This window comes from Anomaloglossus baeobatrachus, chromosome 4 (genome assembly GCF_048569485.1).
Source record: "Anomaloglossus baeobatrachus isolate aAnoBae1 chromosome 4, aAnoBae1.hap1, whole genome shotgun sequence".
In the NCBI taxonomy this organism is placed as follows: domain Eukaryota; kingdom Metazoa; phylum Chordata; class Amphibia; order Anura; family Aromobatidae; genus Anomaloglossus; species Anomaloglossus baeobatrachus.
This window is the reverse complement of record NC_134356.1, coordinates 428,031,787-428,048,741: the sequence shown is the minus strand read 5'-3', so window position 1 is coordinate 428,048,741 and position 16,955 is coordinate 428,031,787.

Here is a 16,955-nt window from a genome sequence, read left to right as displayed (position 1 = left end):
ATGTATACAGGGACGGTTAGGCAGGGATTAGAAGTATGCACCCACAACTGCTCGTGTTTCTGGTTGCATATTGCACCTGACTGGTTCCCTTGAAAACACTGCATTCAGGGATGTCTCACTTATTAGGCTGTGTTGTTGTTTCCACACAATGAATGTTTTATGACAAGGAGACTTTGTCTGACCATGCCCCCTCTGATAAGCAGCTCACTGTGAATAGACAATGTACGCATAAAGCTGTCATTTGGGCAGGGTTAGCTTTCTGAGCTTTGCTACATCTAAGAACTCTGTGTCACAACTACATCTCCCAGTAAACAAAGTGATAGACTGTTAGAATTAGGGTCTCTATTCCCACATTATGCTGCTTTCAAATGAAGTAGCAAAAACCTGATGACAGATTAGCTTCAGCTGACAGATTCACTTTAGAAGAGAATGTAAAATATAAAGTTGGCATAATACAGCTACCAGTCCAAAACGACACAAAAGTGTCATTTGGCATGTAGGAGCATTCACCCCTTCCAGGGGAGGACACACAAAAGAAGGCACGTGCTAGAACATTATATGGATCCTGCAGTCCAATCATCAGCTTTTATGTGCCTGACAGAAGCTGCTTTGGAGGTGGTAGTGAGCCCTCACCTTTTGGGCCCCTGTGACGCTGCACGAGTTGCACCAGTGGTATATCTGTCCCCACCCATTGCTATAAAAGAACAATCAAAGTTCAGCTCACCCCTTTTGAATACATGCTGAGTCCTCCTGCTGCTCGGAAAGGCAGGTACTGTCACCTGTAGCAATCATAGGAAGGAAAGGAAATTCCGGCACTACGGAGTGTATCAGCCACCACTCAGGATAAATTTCCAACTTGTTTATTGCTGTTCATTAAAAAGTGAAGCATGTACAAAATCTTCATACAAAAAACTTCCAGCAAGTAGAAAAAATGACAGTGCTATGAGTTTCGGCTACATATTGTAGCCTTTGACAAGTTGACTTGACAAAGGCTACAATATGTAGCCGAAACGCGTAGCACTGTCAATTTCTTTGTCGCTCCATTGGGAGACCCAGACAATTGGGTGTATAGTTTCTGCCTCCGGAGGCCACACAAAGTATTACACTTTAAAAAGTGTAACCCCTCCCCTCTGCCTATACACCCCCCCCGTGCATCACGGGCTCCTCAGTTTTTTGCTTTGTGTTGGAGGCACACATGCACTCATGCTCCCATTTTTAGTCAGCAGCAGCTGCTGATTATATCGGATGGAAGAAAAAAGGGCCCTAACAGGGCTCCCGGCATGCTCCCTTCTCACCCCACTAAGTCGGCGGTGTTGTTAAGGTTGAGGTACCCATTGCGGGTACACAGGCCGGAGCCACATGCCGTTTTCCTTCCCCATCCCTTAGGGGCTCTGGGAGAAGTGGGATCCTATCCGGTCATCCAGGCACTGGGACCGGGCTCCCTCCGCAGCCCCTGTGGGATTCTGTCGGACAGGAGACTGAGTATCATCAGGGACAGGGCCCTGCATCTACAGGTACTCTGTGTCCCCTTGGGGACGGTGCATGGAGCACCTTGGCCTCAGACGCTGCAGCGACTGCGGTGTTGGTATGAGACCGGGACTACCGCGCCTGCTTGCCGGCCGCGGTTTTTAACTTTAGTCCCCGGCTTTTGCGGCCTAGTGCCTTAAACTCCCGCCCCCGGGCCTGCCAGTCAGGGGGAAGGGCGGGACGGTCGGTCTGACGCCGACAGTGAGGGCTGGAGCACACTTGGCTGTCCTCCGCCCCCCTCACTATTCACTCTGGGGCCAGATTCCCGCACTTTTGTGGTTACGCCCACGGCTCCCTCCTCCCCTGTGAACGCCGACGGCCATGTTTTAAGCACATTCTGCCGGTGGAGGACTTCTGGCAGCACCTCTGGGAGACCCGAGGCAGGGAATCTGGTGGCCACACACTGCTTGAGCGGTCAATAAGCCAGGTGGCTTCTTCCCACCGGTGCTGGGCCCCCTAGAGTGCTGAACTGTATATATATATATATATATTATATTGTATACATTTTCTCGGTTCGGCTGTACTGTTAGCTTGTGGCTATATATCCCTCAGTGATCACTCTCCTGTGAGACTACAGCATGTCGTTCACAAGGAGCAAGGGTGCCAAGACACAGGGTTATTTTGCAACCTGTACCTCTTGTGCGGCTATGCTACCTGCAGGTTCCACCTACCCTCACTGTGAGCAATGCTCGGGCCATGTGGCACTCGCTCAGCCGGAGCCTGGGGCACTGGTGGGACCCTCGGCCCAGGTAGAACCGCCGGCTTCCCCTGTCCAGGCGGCAGGGACAGAGTTTGCAGCTTTTGCTGAGAAACTCTCTGAGTCACTTTCACAATCCATGGCTCAGTCTATGGACAAATGGTCTGCTAAGATACTAGAAGCTTTGCAGCCCAGACCGGCCCTTACACAGTCCCCGGGCACTGCGGGATCGCCCCCAGGCCCCTCTCGGTCTGCGACGAAGCGTGCTCCTGGGGTGGCCTCTAGTTATTACGTGGAGGACTCCGGCACGGACCGCAGTCCCAGACCGGCTAAGCGGGCTCGCTTAGAATCTACCCCGACTTCATCACGCTGTTCGGGGTCTCAGCTTGAGGACTCTCTAGAGGATGAGGCGGAGGTCGCAGCCCAGGACTCTGACCCTGACGTTGCTCTCAATCTTGATACACCTGAAGGGGACGCCATAGTAAATGACCTTATAGCGTCCATCAACCAGGTGCTAGATCTTTCTCCCCCAGCTCTACCTATAGAGGAGTCGGCAGCACAGCAGGAGAAACACCAATTTAGGTTTCCCAAACGTACTCGGAGTTTTTTCTTCGATCACTCGAACTTCAAAGATGCTGTCCAGAAGCACAGGGCTTTCCCGGACAAGCGCTTTACTAAACGCCTTAATGACACACGTTACCCCTTCCCCTCTGACGTAGTTAAGGGTTGGGCTCAATGTCCCAAGGTGGATCCTCCAGTCTCTAGACTGGCGGCTAGATCCGTAGTAGCAGTGGCTGACGGTTCAACGCTCAAGGATGCCACGGACAGGCAGATAGAGCTCCTAATGAAATCCATCTATGAAGCCATAGGCGCGTCCTTCGCCCCAGCCTTTGCAGCAGTGTGGGCACTCCAGGCTATCTCAGCTTGTCTGTCTGAGATTAATGCGGTCACCCGTACCTCTGCTCCGCAAGTAGCATCTTTAACGTCTCAGGCGTCGGTATTTTCATCCTACGCCATGAATGCTGTCCTGGACTCGGCTAGCCGTACAGCGGTAGCATCCGCCAATTCGGTGGCAGTCCGCAGGGCCATGTGGCTACGCGAATGGAAGGCAGACTCTGCTTCCAAGAAGTTCTTGACCAGTTTGCCCTTTTCTGGCGACCGATTGTTTGGCGAACAATTGGATGAAATTATTAAGCAATCCAAGGGAAAGGACTCGTCCTTACCCCAGCCCAAACCAAAGAGACCTCAGCAACGAAAAATTCAAGCGAGGTTTCGGTCCTTTCGGCCCTCAGCCAGGTTCCAATCCTCATCGTCCAACAGGCCACAGAAGAGCCAGAGAAACTCTTCTGCATGGCGGTCTAAGTCACGTCCTCCAAAGACCGCCGGAGGCACAGTCTCCAAGGCGGCCTCCTCATGACTTTCGGCCTCCCCAAACCGCATCCTCGGTCGGTGGCAGGCTCTCCCGCTTTTGCAACGCCTGGTGGCCACATGTCCAAGACCGATGGGTGAGAGACATTCTGTCTCACGGTTACAGGATAGAGTTCAGCTCTCGTCCTCCGACTCGTTTTTTCAGAACATCTCCGCCCCCCGAGCGAACCGTTGCACTTTTTCAGGCGGTGGACACTCTGAAGACAGAAGGAGTTGTGATCCCCGTTCCCCTTCAGGAACGTGGTCGAGGCTTTTACTCGAACCTGTTCGTGGTACCAAAAAAGGACGGTTCATTCCGTCCCGTTTTGGACCTCAAATTGCTCAACAGACATGTGAGAATCAGGCGGTTTCGCATGGAATCCCTCCGCTCTGTCATCGCTTCGATGTCCCAAGGAGACTTCCTTGCATCAATCGACATCAGGGATGCCTATCTCCACGTGCCGATCGCTCCAGAGCATCAACGCTTCCTGCGTTTCGCCATTGGGGACGAACACCTTCAGTTTGTGGCACTGCCTTTCGGCCTGGCGACAGCCCCACGGGTCTTCACCAAGGTCATGGCATCCGTGGTGGCGGTCCTACATTCTCAGGGCCACTCAGTGATCCCTTACTTAGACGATCTCCTAGTCAAGGCACCCTCCCGGGTGGCATGTCAACACAGTCTGACCGTGGCTCTGGAGACGCTCCAGAGGTTCGGGTGGATCATCAATTTCCCAAAGTCAAAATTGACTCCGACCCAATCACTGACTTACCTCGGGATGGAGTTTCATACTCTCTCAGCGATAGTCAAGCTACCGCTGGACAAACAGCGTTCGCTGCAAACAGGGGTGCAATCTCTCCTTCGGGCCCAGTCACACCCCTTCAGGCGCCTCATGCACTTCCTGGGGAAGATGGTGGCAGCAATGGAGGCAGTTCCCTTTGCGCAGTTTCATCTGCGTCCACTCCAATGGGACATTCTCAGCAAATGGGACAAGAGGTCGACATCCTTAGACAGGAACGTCTCTCTTTCTCTGGCAGCCAAGACCTCTCTTCAGTGGTGGCTTCTTCCCACTTCCCTGTCGAAGGGAAAATCTTTCCTGCCCCCATCCTGGGCTGTGGTCACGACGGACGCGAGTCTGTCAGGGTGGGGAGCGGTTTTTCTCCACCACAAGGCTCAGGGAACCTGGTCTCCGACAGAGTCCTCCCTTCAGATCAATGTTCTGGAGATAAGGGCAGTGTATCTAGCCCTAAAAGCGTTCCATCGGTGGCTGGAGGGCAGGCAGATCTGCATACAGTCGGACAACGCCACGGCGGTCGCGTACATCAACCACCAGGGCGGCACTCGCAGTCGTCAAGCCTTCCAAGAAGTTCGGCGAATTCTGCTGTGGGCGGAGGCCACAGCCTCCACCATCTCCGCGGTTCACATCCCAGGCGTAGAAAACTGGGAAGCAGACTTTCTCAGTCGCCAGGGCATGGACGCAGGGGAATGGTCTCTTCACCCGGACGTGTTTCAAGAGATCTGTTGCCGCTGGGGAACGCCGGACATCGATCTAATGGCGTCTCGGCACAACAACAAAGTCCCGGCATTCATGGCACGGTCTCAGGATCACAGAGCTCTGGCGGCGGACGCCTTAGTTCAGGATTGGTCGCAGTTTCGACTGCCTTATGTATTCCCTCCTCTGGCAATGCTGCCCAGAGTGTTGCGCAAGATCAGGTCCGACTGCCGCCGCGCCATCCTCGTCGCTCCAGACTGGCCGAGGAGGTCGTGGTACCCGGACTTGTGGCACCTCACGGTGGGTCAACCGTGGGCGCTCCCAGACCGACCAGACTTGCTGTCTCAAGGGCCATTTTTCCATCTGAATTCTGCGGCCCTCAACCTGACTGTGTGGCCATTGAGTCCTGGCTCCTAGCGTCCTCAGGGTTATCTCAAGAGGTCATTGCCACTATGAGACAGGCCAGGAAACCAACGTCAGCCAAGATCTATCACAGGGCTTGGAGGATCTTCTTAGCCTGGTGCTCTGATAAGGGGTTTACCCCCTGGCCGTTTGCCTTACCCACGTTTCTTTCCTTCCTTCAATCTGGAATGGACAAGGGTTTGTCTCTCGGCTCTCTCAAGGGACAAGTCTCTGCGCTTTCCGTGTTTTTTCAAAAGCGTCTAGCCAGGCTTCCGCAGGTCCGCACGTTCCTGCAGGGAGCTTGTCACATAGTTCCACCTTACAAGCGTCCACTGGAACCCTGGGATCTCAACAGGGTTCTACGGGCTCTTCAGAAACCACCTTTCGAGCCGCTGAAGGATGTTTCTCTATCACGTCTTTCGCAGAAGGTGGCATTTCTAGTGGCAGTCACATCACTCCGAAGAGTGTCAGAGCTTGCAGCGCTGTCATGCAAAGCCCCCTTCCTGGTATTTCACCAGGATAAGGTGGTTCTGCGTCCGGTCCCGGACTTTCTCCCCAAAGTGGTGTCCCCTTTTCATCTCAATCAGGATATTTCCTTACCTTCATTTTGCCCTCATCCAATTCACCAATGTGAAAAGGATTTGCATTTGTTAGATCTAGTGAGAGCACTCCGGATCTACGTGTCTCGCACGACGCCACTGCGCCGTTCTGATGCGCTCTTTGTCCTTGTCGCTGGCCAGCGTAAGGGGTCGCAGGCTTCCAAGTCAACCTTGGCTCGGTGGATCAAGGAACCGATTTTTGAAGCCTACCGTTCTTCTGGGCTTCCGATTCCTTCAGGGCTGAAATCCCATTCTACCAGAGCCGTGGGTGCGTCCTGGGCATTGCGGCACCGGGCGACGGCTCAGCAGGTGTGTCAGGCAGCTACCTGGTCTAGTCTGCACACTTTCACGAAACACTATCAGGTGCATACCTATGCTTCGGCGGATGCCAGTCTAGGTAGGCGAGTCCTTCAGGCGGCGGTTGCCCACCTGTAAGAGGAGGGCCGTTGTTGGCTCTTTTTCTCAGGGTATTCTTTTACCCACCCAGGGACTGCTTTTGGACGTCCCAATTGTCTGGGTCTCCCAATGGAGCGACAAAGAAGGGAATTTTGTTTACTTACCGTAAATTCCTTTTCTTCTAGCTCCTATTGGGAGACCCAGCACCCGCCCCTGTTCCCTTCGGGCTGTTGTTCTTTTCTGTACACATGTTGTTCATGTTGAATTGTTCTTTTGGTTCATGGTTTTCAGTTCTCCGAACATCCTTCGGATTGAATTTACCTTAGACCAATTTATAAGTATCCTCCTTCCTGCTTTTGCACCAAAACTGAGGAGCCCGTGATGCACGGGGGGGTGTATAGGCAGAGGGGAGGGGTTACACTTTTTAAAGTGTAATACTTTGTGTGGCCTCCGGAGGCAGAAGCTATACACCCAATTGTCTGGGTCTCCCAATAGGAGCTAGAAGAAAAGGAATTTACGGTAAGTAAACAAAATTCCCTTCATTTTTCCTTTCCCACCCATTGCTATAGTGTCAGGCTGCTGTGCCTGCATTACACAGTCTTGTCAGTCACCGATCTGAATGGTTGCATTGGGAAATAGAAGCATTTTCCTCATAAATACACCAAAATCATAACTTGAAATCCAAGAAGCTATTATTAAGATCACTATATCAGGCGCTGCCGCAGAAAAATCTGTCCTTGAGTACACCATGCTCCTGTACAGTCAGACACGGCCATTACACAGTACATAGCAGGACACATACAGTATATAAGATTCTCAGCATAGGAACATTTTTTTTTTTTACACATCCAATTGTGGAAAATATTATTTTAAAATCTATCTGAAGATGTGCTTAATTTGTGGGACAGCATTTTTAACACAAAAGTTAAACAGTGGATTTTTTTAAAAACTGGAAAGTGGTTTTCTACAATACAGGTAAGGATTTAATCATCATGAAAGCACGTTTACATACATGCCATTAGTTTGGGGTGATGACAGGCTCTCTAAGTGATCCTATTAGCCAAACTTAGTTATTTTTTATCCTGTTTTGGCAAGTAGTAAATTGAGCAGAAAGTTCAGCTGACATATTTGCTTTAAATAGTAAAATGTTCAAGATCTAAATTCCGAGTGTGCAAGAAAATTTATAAGTAGAATCTTATTGTTTAGATATTTAGATCCTTATGTGGAACAAGCTCTGTAAATCAATGTCCAGGTTGTTGAAAAATAAATCTGCTTTTGTATTGTGTAGTCATTCTTTGTTCAGGAAGATCGTCTTATCGGATCTTATGCACAATTTCACGATGATTTGAATTCTGTAATAAATCTGTATTTGCATTTGCATTTCTATTCTATTCCTTTACGATCCTTTGTAATTAATTGGTGTATTCAAAAAGCTCCAGCCAACACCAGTTAGCACATTGATCAATGTTAAAAGACCCGAATAAGGGCACAGTCAGATGGCTGTATAATATGGATGACGATCGCATTGCAATGCACGGACTGGCTGGCGACTCTCCTGACCCGAGAGCGACAGTTGCATAGAAATACATGTTGTCACACTAGGGTCAGGAGAACCGCCGAGCATTGCAATACGATCGTTGTCCGTGTGACATGGTCGTCTGACTGTGCCCAAATTTTGCCAAAAAGAATTATTCATAAGTGTTCCAGAAAGTGTGATTTCAGGTACCCATACATGTTCAGTACCTGTCACTGAAAGTTCATGTTAACCTGCAGCTTTTTGTGGAGCCCCATTGTTTCACAAATGGTGTAAACAGCTGCCAGACACCAACTCTTCTTTGAGACCAAGGATCAGGTATGCTGAAATTCAACATGCATTATAATGCTTTACTCCATCCTCCCACACCTCCAATATTTACTGCAGTGAGTGAGAAGGACTTCTGCACCTTTACCCTGTAAATGGATGGGGAATTCTCCAACATTAAAGTCTTGAGATGAGTCAGTAAACACAATTACATATCAGAAAGCAGTATATCATAACAGAGGTTGCCCTCTGAAGTTATAAGACTTTTGGAACGCATCGGAGTCTATGGTTTTTCACTATTGAGGTAATATATACATTATCAGTTAAGGATCTGTAGATGAGAACTTTATAGACAGCAGCAAAAGTTCTTTAATTTCTTTTATTGTTGGTGTAATAACATTTAACTACTAAACTTGTTCTTTGAATTGATTATATACATATATACAGTCTGTCCACCACCATTAACTTGAAAACGGCGGCAGCTATAGGCATAGAAGTGGTGTCTAGGTATAGTAAAGTAGCCATGCGCTACGCAATTAAACCACCTATAGCACCACTTAGTGCAGAACAACGGAGTTAGCATTTTTATCTCGAAAATGGAACAAGAGAGAGAAAAAAAGTGAACTGCAAAGTTGTAGGGCATCATCAATTCAATACGAATCGACACCTTGCATACAGAAATGCTATGATATGAAACCTATGACCTCCCAAAACATTGAATGCTGGTCATGCATATGGCGCTCATTTAATTTTGATGCTCAAAGTGGCCACCGTCAGCTGCAATGCACATCTTGACAGCATACTGTATCTTGCTGCACATTGTGCAATATGGTAGGTGACACGTTTGCACAAGCATCTGTGATACTTCGTCATAGGTCCTGCAATGTTGGTGGAAGGGTCGCATACACCTGCTGTTTGATGTGACCTCACAGAAAGAAGTCCAATGGGTCAGGTCAGGTGAGCGTGGAGGCCACTCCACGCAGCCACCATACCCAATGACTTGTAGGAAGGTCTCCATGAGGTATCGCTTCACGTCCGCAGCCTTGTGAGTTTTACACATTCTAATCATAGCATTTCTGCATGCAAGGTGTTGATTCGTATTGAGTTGATGATGCCCTACAAGTTTGTAATTCACTTATTTTTCTCTATCTCGTTCCGTTTTCGAGATAAAAATGCTAACTCCGTTGTTTTCCACCAGATGGCGCTATAGGTGGTTTAGTTGCGTAGCGCATGGCTACTTTACTAAAACTAGACACCACTTTTATGCCTATAGCTGCCGCCGTTCTCAAGTTCATGGCGGTGGACAGGATAGGGGTGGACACACTTTATATGTGTTCATGGTTTCCTCATTGCAGATATGGTTTTATTGATATATAACTATACTATGTTTCTTTTAGCAAGGTATATTATTTGTGTATCCTTTTGAGGAATGATGTATAGTATATTTATGTACACCAGTTTTATACATAACACAAGTCTTTTGGAGGTATATGTAAACATAGTGGGTTCTTACCACACTGATCTCCTATATAAGCAAGCAAATGATTCCGAGAGGACTTTGCATAAAGAAAAAAGCTACATTTATATATTCAGAAGATTTTAAGAAATTATAGTATGATATACTAGACAAATTCTCATTTTAACTTATGATGCTTATTTTTAAGCCAGAGCAAAAATTACTGCTTCCCATCAAGCAAGATATACAAGTCAAAATTTCCTTGCAAACATACACTACTTCTAAGCAATATGAGTATAGGTCTAAATCCATCAAAGTTAACATAACCAAATTAGAGGAACAAATTATTCCGATTAAAAAAGTAAATTTGACAGACTGGAATGACTATATATGCAACAAAGTTTATACCTGGCACAATCCGCACTGGAAATCTCATGCCACATCAAATTCAATGCTTAGGAAAGGAGACCGTGATGTACTTTTTCATGTAGCCGGAAAAAAGTAAGCTGCTTTGACACTAACATGTCCTTCGATAATTCTGATGAAGTGATATCCGATATAATTTCTCACATTCCTCTTATGACAAATGAAAGTATAATGTTTCACAAGGCAATCATCCACATAATGTGACTTTCTACATGCATCATGAAGACGACTCTTTCACCTTGCCAAAAAAACGGAAGCGTAGAAAAAAATGGAAGTAGTAAGCATAAAAAGATAGGCAACAGAAGATACTAAGGTAACGGAAGACGAGGAAAATGTGTTATTAATTTATCTAGCTACATAATCTCTAAAACACAGGTCAATGTTCTGTCTTGTTCTAGCTAGAGGTCTTACATTTTCCCCCACTAATGAATTTGACATCTATAAGGCATTACTAATGTTCAACCGATTTGTCCGTAACTTAACTCTTAGTTGTAGTTTCCTCAGAGAATTCTGAACCAGAATCTGCTACGGACTTGAAAGCTCACTGTCAAGAAGAGAAAATAGCCCCTTCACTGAGCAACAATCTCTTCTTGGTTTGAGGCTACTAACAAGTGAATCAACAGAGTTTGACACGGATCTCCATCAACATTTCATATGTAACAAACTTTATTACTACCCAGTAAGTTCACGTCCAGGCTTTTTGGATTTCTTTCAAGAGGTCATTGAAGAAGATCTTATCAAATTAAAACAAACCACAAGTCAACAATTTGTTAAATCCAATTTAAACAAATGTGAAAGATCAGCCCTTAAAAGACCTTAAACAGAACTCTGATATCATTATTAGGAGGGCAGACAAGGGGGAAGCCGTTCTATTAAACGCAGGACTATATGAAAAGCAGAACACACTTATGCTGGACAATACTAACATCTATATGAAACTAAATCAAGACCACCATTTTTCAAGATAAAATGAGAAGACTAGTATCGGGGCATAGCTTTAGGAGCCATTGATATGAGAATATCTGGGGACTTATTTATTAGACATCCTATTGTACTTATATTTCACTCTTTACCAAATATCCTCAAGGAGCTTTTCTCACCCCCATTTCGATCAATTGGTATTGGCAGTATGGATGAGAGACCAAGCTACTGGAATGATTTATACCTGCACCTTTTTCTATTTATTCTACCGGGTTTTATTAACAATGCTAAACATTGGATTTCATCTTTGGATAGTACCAAATGGTCTGATAATTGTATTTTCATTACCTGTGATGTGGTAGCATTGTAATCCTTTCTACTTCATGATTTAATGATTCGCATTCTATTCCACAGTATGAAACCCCACCATTGCACCCAATAAAGTGTTTTCTTTGACGCCTCATTTGGGGACACAGGACCATGGGTGTTATGCTGCCTATCCATAGGAGGACACTAAGTAGATGCAAAAGCATAGCTCCTCCTCTGCAGTATACACCCCCTGGCCGGGCCAGGCAACCTCAGTTTTAGCTTAGTGTCTGTAGGAGGCACATCTTTCAAGGTTTTGTTATTTTTTGAGGCGATGGTTTCCTTTTGGGACTGATCTCCCAATACCATAAACTGGTGGGAACGCGGAGTGCTGCCTCCACGTACACACTCCTGCGACGCTGGATCCTGGGCTGCCTTTTACTGGATGACGGGTCCCACAGACACCGATTTTCCAGAGCCCAGGGCAGAGGCACAATTCCTCAGCCCCTCTTTGCAGGCTCTGAGATGAACATTGCACCTGTGTGGCCGGACACAGGGAGAAAAGCTGTCACAGCAAGCTGACTCTGCTATTTCCACTGCCTGGACTGAAGCAGTGTTAAGGTGAGGTCCCCCCTGACTGGTTTCCCAGACAAAGGGAGAAAACACGGGGAAGGCTCCCAGGACTACTGAATTCACAGTATTTTATTATGAGAAAGTCCCTTGCTGATTGCAAGGAGGAGAGTCCCAGGGATCCTGAACATACAGTGTTAATTTTTCTCTTGCTTGCTGGCTGGAGGAGGGGGGGAAGTCCCTCGCTGTTTGCAGAAATTCCTGCACAGATAATTTACTGGAGGTGGGGGGAGGACCCAGAGCTCAGGAACTCACTCTGTTTATTTGCTTTGTTTATTTGCTCTAGCTGCATGCTCTGATTGCAGTAAAGCCGGCAGATATAATCCACGGTGACAAGCTGTGCGCTGACTGGAGGGAGGGGGAGAAAAACTCACAGAAGCTCCCTTCCCGCTGTTTTTTGATACCAACAGCAGGGGGGCACACTGACTTCTTGGCACTATTTTAGCGCTAAGCCCCGCCCCTCGCGGGTTGCGATAAGCCCCCTCCAGGAAAGCGTGTGAAGATCTCCACAGAACTTACTCCTTCCTGAGGACGCAGGGCCATTGGCTGATTCTGGTGAGGTACTTGCTTCACTTGTAGCTCTGCTGACCATTCCTCCCCCTCCTGGCATACTCCTATTAGGATTGCAGAATTCTAAGGGCACTAAGAGCACTAAGGCTCACATAGTCTATTACTCAGCCTGCACTGCCTGCCACGCTGAGCTACCACGTAAACATACGTCTTCTCTCTGTGAGTCCTGTGCCGCTATAGACCCCCAAGACCCCCGCACCACCACCGCCGCAACCGTCAGCCCAGAGCCACCGGAATGGGCACAGTTTCTGTCCCAATCCATGGAAAAACTCACAGAACCTGGTTCTGGCTATGCAATGGCGTCCTTCACACCCTTCTGGGCCCCTGGACGGACCGCAGCCTGAGGATACCCCTATGGAGGATCCTTCTGAGGTAATACGGGCACATGCTTCACCGGTCACAGGGATCAGGAAAAGAGCACACGGCCGGGTGTCTCCAGCACTCTCTCATGGCCCCCAGGGCTCTCCCTCGGGAGCACACAGGAAAGGCTCTCCCACACGCTCCACAGCTTCTGAAGAACTGGAGGAGGGAGAATGCTGTTTGTACCAAGAGGATTCCTTGGTTTCATCACCCCCAGATGATCAAACTGCAATAAACTCCCTTATAGCAGCAATCAACCAAACTCTGCATGTGGAGGATCCCCCATCCACTACCACTGACCATGTGGTCTCCTTTAAGATGGCAAGGAAACCCCAAAAGGTTTTCGCTGATCACCCAGAGTTTCAGAAAATCCTCACAAAGCAAAGGGAGAAGCCTGACAGGCGCTTCGGTAACCGAAAACTCTTGGAGTCCCGGTACCCTTTTGCCTCACCTGCCCCTAAGGGCTGGGCCGATCCGCCCTCGGTCGACCCCCCGGTCTCCCGCCTTACCACAAAGACGCTCCTGTCTTTTACCCGATGGTTCTTCCATCAAGGACCCGACAAACAGACAGGTGGAGCACCTCGCCCGCTCTGCTTTTTGAGGCTGCAGGTTCCTCCCTCTCGCCCTCCTTTGCCGCTGTGTGGGTCGCAAAGGCGATCTCGGTCTGGGCAGAATCCCTTAACACTTCGCTTGAGGAATCCCAGTTCACTATACCTTCACAGAGGTAACAGCTCAAATTGCCGCTGCGGCGGAGTACCTCATGCAGGCCTCCATGGACGCTGCTACCTGCGCAGCGTTTGCCGCCTCAAATACCATAGCCATCCGTAGAGCTCTCTGGCTCCGACAATGGCGAGCGGACTCTGCCTCCAAGAAGTCTATCACGGGCCTTCCCTTTTCTCCAGACCGATTGGTGAACGTCTGGACAAGCTAATTTCTGACGCCACGGGAGGAAAGAGTACCTCCCTCCCCCAGCTGAAGTCCAGGACGACCTTCACCAGACGTCCACAGTCCTCGTTCCACTCCTTTCGGAACTCATTTGGTTGGTCGACATCCCGTGCTGTCCCCGCCACCAGCCACGCACTACGCAGGGACCGACCTTCTCAGCTCTCCCCGAAACCCACTTCGTCATGGCAGCCTAGACCGAAACAGTCCAGGACTAGGGAGACTCGTCCACAATGTTTTCCCCCCTCATGACTCCTTCGGCCCCCCGGAAGACGCACTCATTGTAGGAGGTCGACTGCGGCTCTTTCAACACATCTGGGCTGCCGCCTCAGATGACAAATGGGTGCGAGACCTTGTGTCTTCCGGTTACCACATAGAATTTCGGACCCGACCCCCGAGTCAGTTCTTTCTCTCAAACCCCCCAAAAACTCGAAAACGGCGCAAAGCTTTTTTCTCAGCAATCCACTCGCTCCAGCAGGAGTGATAATATCTGTCCCGGACGATGAGAAGTTCAGCAGTTTGTATTCCAACCTCTTTGTGGTCCCCAAAGAGGATGGGTCAGTTCGACCCATCCTGGACCTCAAACACCTGAACAAACATGTGCACGTACGGAGATTCAGAATGGAGTCCCTAAGGTCCATTATTGCATCCATGGTTGAAGGGGAATTCCTCGCCTCCATAGACATCAAGGACGCGTACCTGCACATACCCATCACCCCAGATCACCAAAAGTTCCTCCGCTTCGCACTTCAGGACTCTCACTTTCAATTCGTAGCTCTACCCTTCGGCCTTGCCACCGCACCAAGGGTCTTCACCATAGTCATGGCGGCCGCCATGAGCGTCCTTCACGCCAGGGGAGTAGTCGTTCTCCCTTACTTGGACGACCTCCTCATCAAGGCCCCCTCCTTCCGCGACTGATCAACCAGCGTACAGATCACTGTGGACACCCTATCCCGCTTAGGGTGGCTAGTAAATCTAGACAAATCATCCCCGATCCTATCACGATCCATCACCTTCCTGGGCATGTCCCTGGACACCCGTTGGGGCTTGATCTATCTGCCCCTGGACAAGGCGATCGCTCTTCAACGAGCGGTACGCTGCCTTCTATGTCCTCTGTCTCGCTCCATTCGATTCAGCATGAAGGTGCTCGGCAGGATGGTGGCGGCTATGGAAGCAGTACCCTTTGCTCAACTGCAACTCCGCCCACTGCAGCTAGCCCTTCTAGCGGCCTGGGACAAGAGCCCCTTCTCCCCGGAAAGACATCTTCACCTGACGCCTTCAGTCAGGTACGCACTCCGCTGATGGCTTCGGTCCTCATCCCTATCGAAGGGGAGATCTTTTCTCCCAGTGAACTGGCTGGTCCTGACCACGGACGCCAGCCTCCTAGCCTGGGGAGCAGTGTACCGGCACCACACTGCTCAAGGACGTTGGACTTCCCAGGAGTCTTCCCTACCCATAAACATCCTGGAAAGCTGCGAGATCTTCCTCGCACTCAGAGCATTCTGCCCTCTGCTAGCGGGTCATCAGATTCGAGTCCAATCGGACAATGCGACAGCTGTAGCCTACATCAATCGGCAGGGGGACACCTGCAGCAAGGCAGCTTATCTCGAGGCCCACAGGATCCTCAGATGGGCCGAATCGACAGGGTCAGTGATATCAGCGGTACACATACCGGGAGTAGAGGACTGGGCAGCAGACTTCTAAGTCGCCAAGGCCTGGCCGCCGGAGAGTGGTCTCTCCACCCAGAAGTGTTCCTACACATCTACACTTGCTGGGGTACACCAGACGTGGATCTAATGGCCTCAAGGTTGAACGCAAAGGTACCCGCGTTCATAGCCAGGTCACGCGATCCGTAGTCCATCGGCGCGGATGCTCTAGTCTGCTCCTAGCACCACTTTCGCCTGCCTTACATATTTCCACCTCTACATCTGCTGCCGCGGGTAATCAGGAAAACCAAGGCAGAGGGAGTCCCGGTGATACTGATAGCACCGGACTGGCCCAGGCACGCCTGGTACGCTGAATTAGTACAAATGCTCGTAGACGTACCGTGGCACCTTCCAGACATCCCAGACTTGCTGACCCAAGGGCCCATTTCCCATCAGAACTCCAGAGCCCTGAAGCTGACGGCATGGCCATTGAGACCTGGGTATTAAGAAGAGCAGGATTCTCCCCCGCGGTTATCTCCACCATGATCAGCGCCCGAAAGCCTGCTTCATCCTGCATTTACCACCGTACGTGGAAAGTCTTCCTTTCATGGTGCAGGGAAACTAACGTCCAGCCTCTGCCTCTGCCCATCCCCAGAATTCTCGATTTTTGTGCAGGTTGGCTCTCAGTTCCCGTAAAGGGCAGGTCTCAGCGGTCTCAATCTTCTACCAATGCCGCCTGGCTCAAAAACCGCAGGTCAAAACCTTCCTCCAGGGCGTTTCCCATCTAGTTCCCCCATACAAACGGCCGCTGGACCCATGGGACCTCAATCTCGTTCTGGACGGTCTCCAGAGGTCCCCCTTTGAACCTCTTAAGGAATCCTCCCTTGCTCTTCTGTCCTGGAAGGTAACGTTCCTGGTGGCAATTACGTCCATCAGATGGGTTTCGGAGCTAGCAGCACTTTCTTGCCGCAAGCCTTTTCTGATCTTTCACCAGGACAAGGTGGTTCTGCGCCCCCTTCCGGATTTTTCTTCCAAAGGTTCCTACCCCGTTTCATTTGAACGAGGACATTGTTCTGCTTTCTTTTTGTCCACACCCAGTTCATAGGGTGGAATGGTCTCTGCATTCGTTAGACCTCGTCAGAGCTCTCAGATATTACATATCCAGGACAGCCCCCCTTTAGGAAAACTGACTCTTTGTTCGTCATTCCTGAGGGGCCTAAGAAGGGACAGGCAGCTTCAAAGGCGACTCTGGCTCGCTGGATTCGCTCTGCGATCCAGGAAGTCTACCGCTTGCAACTCAAGCCTATTCCTAGTGGGCTGCAGGCTCATTCCACGCGAGCAGTTGGCGCTTCGTGGGCCATTCGGCATCAGGCTTCAGT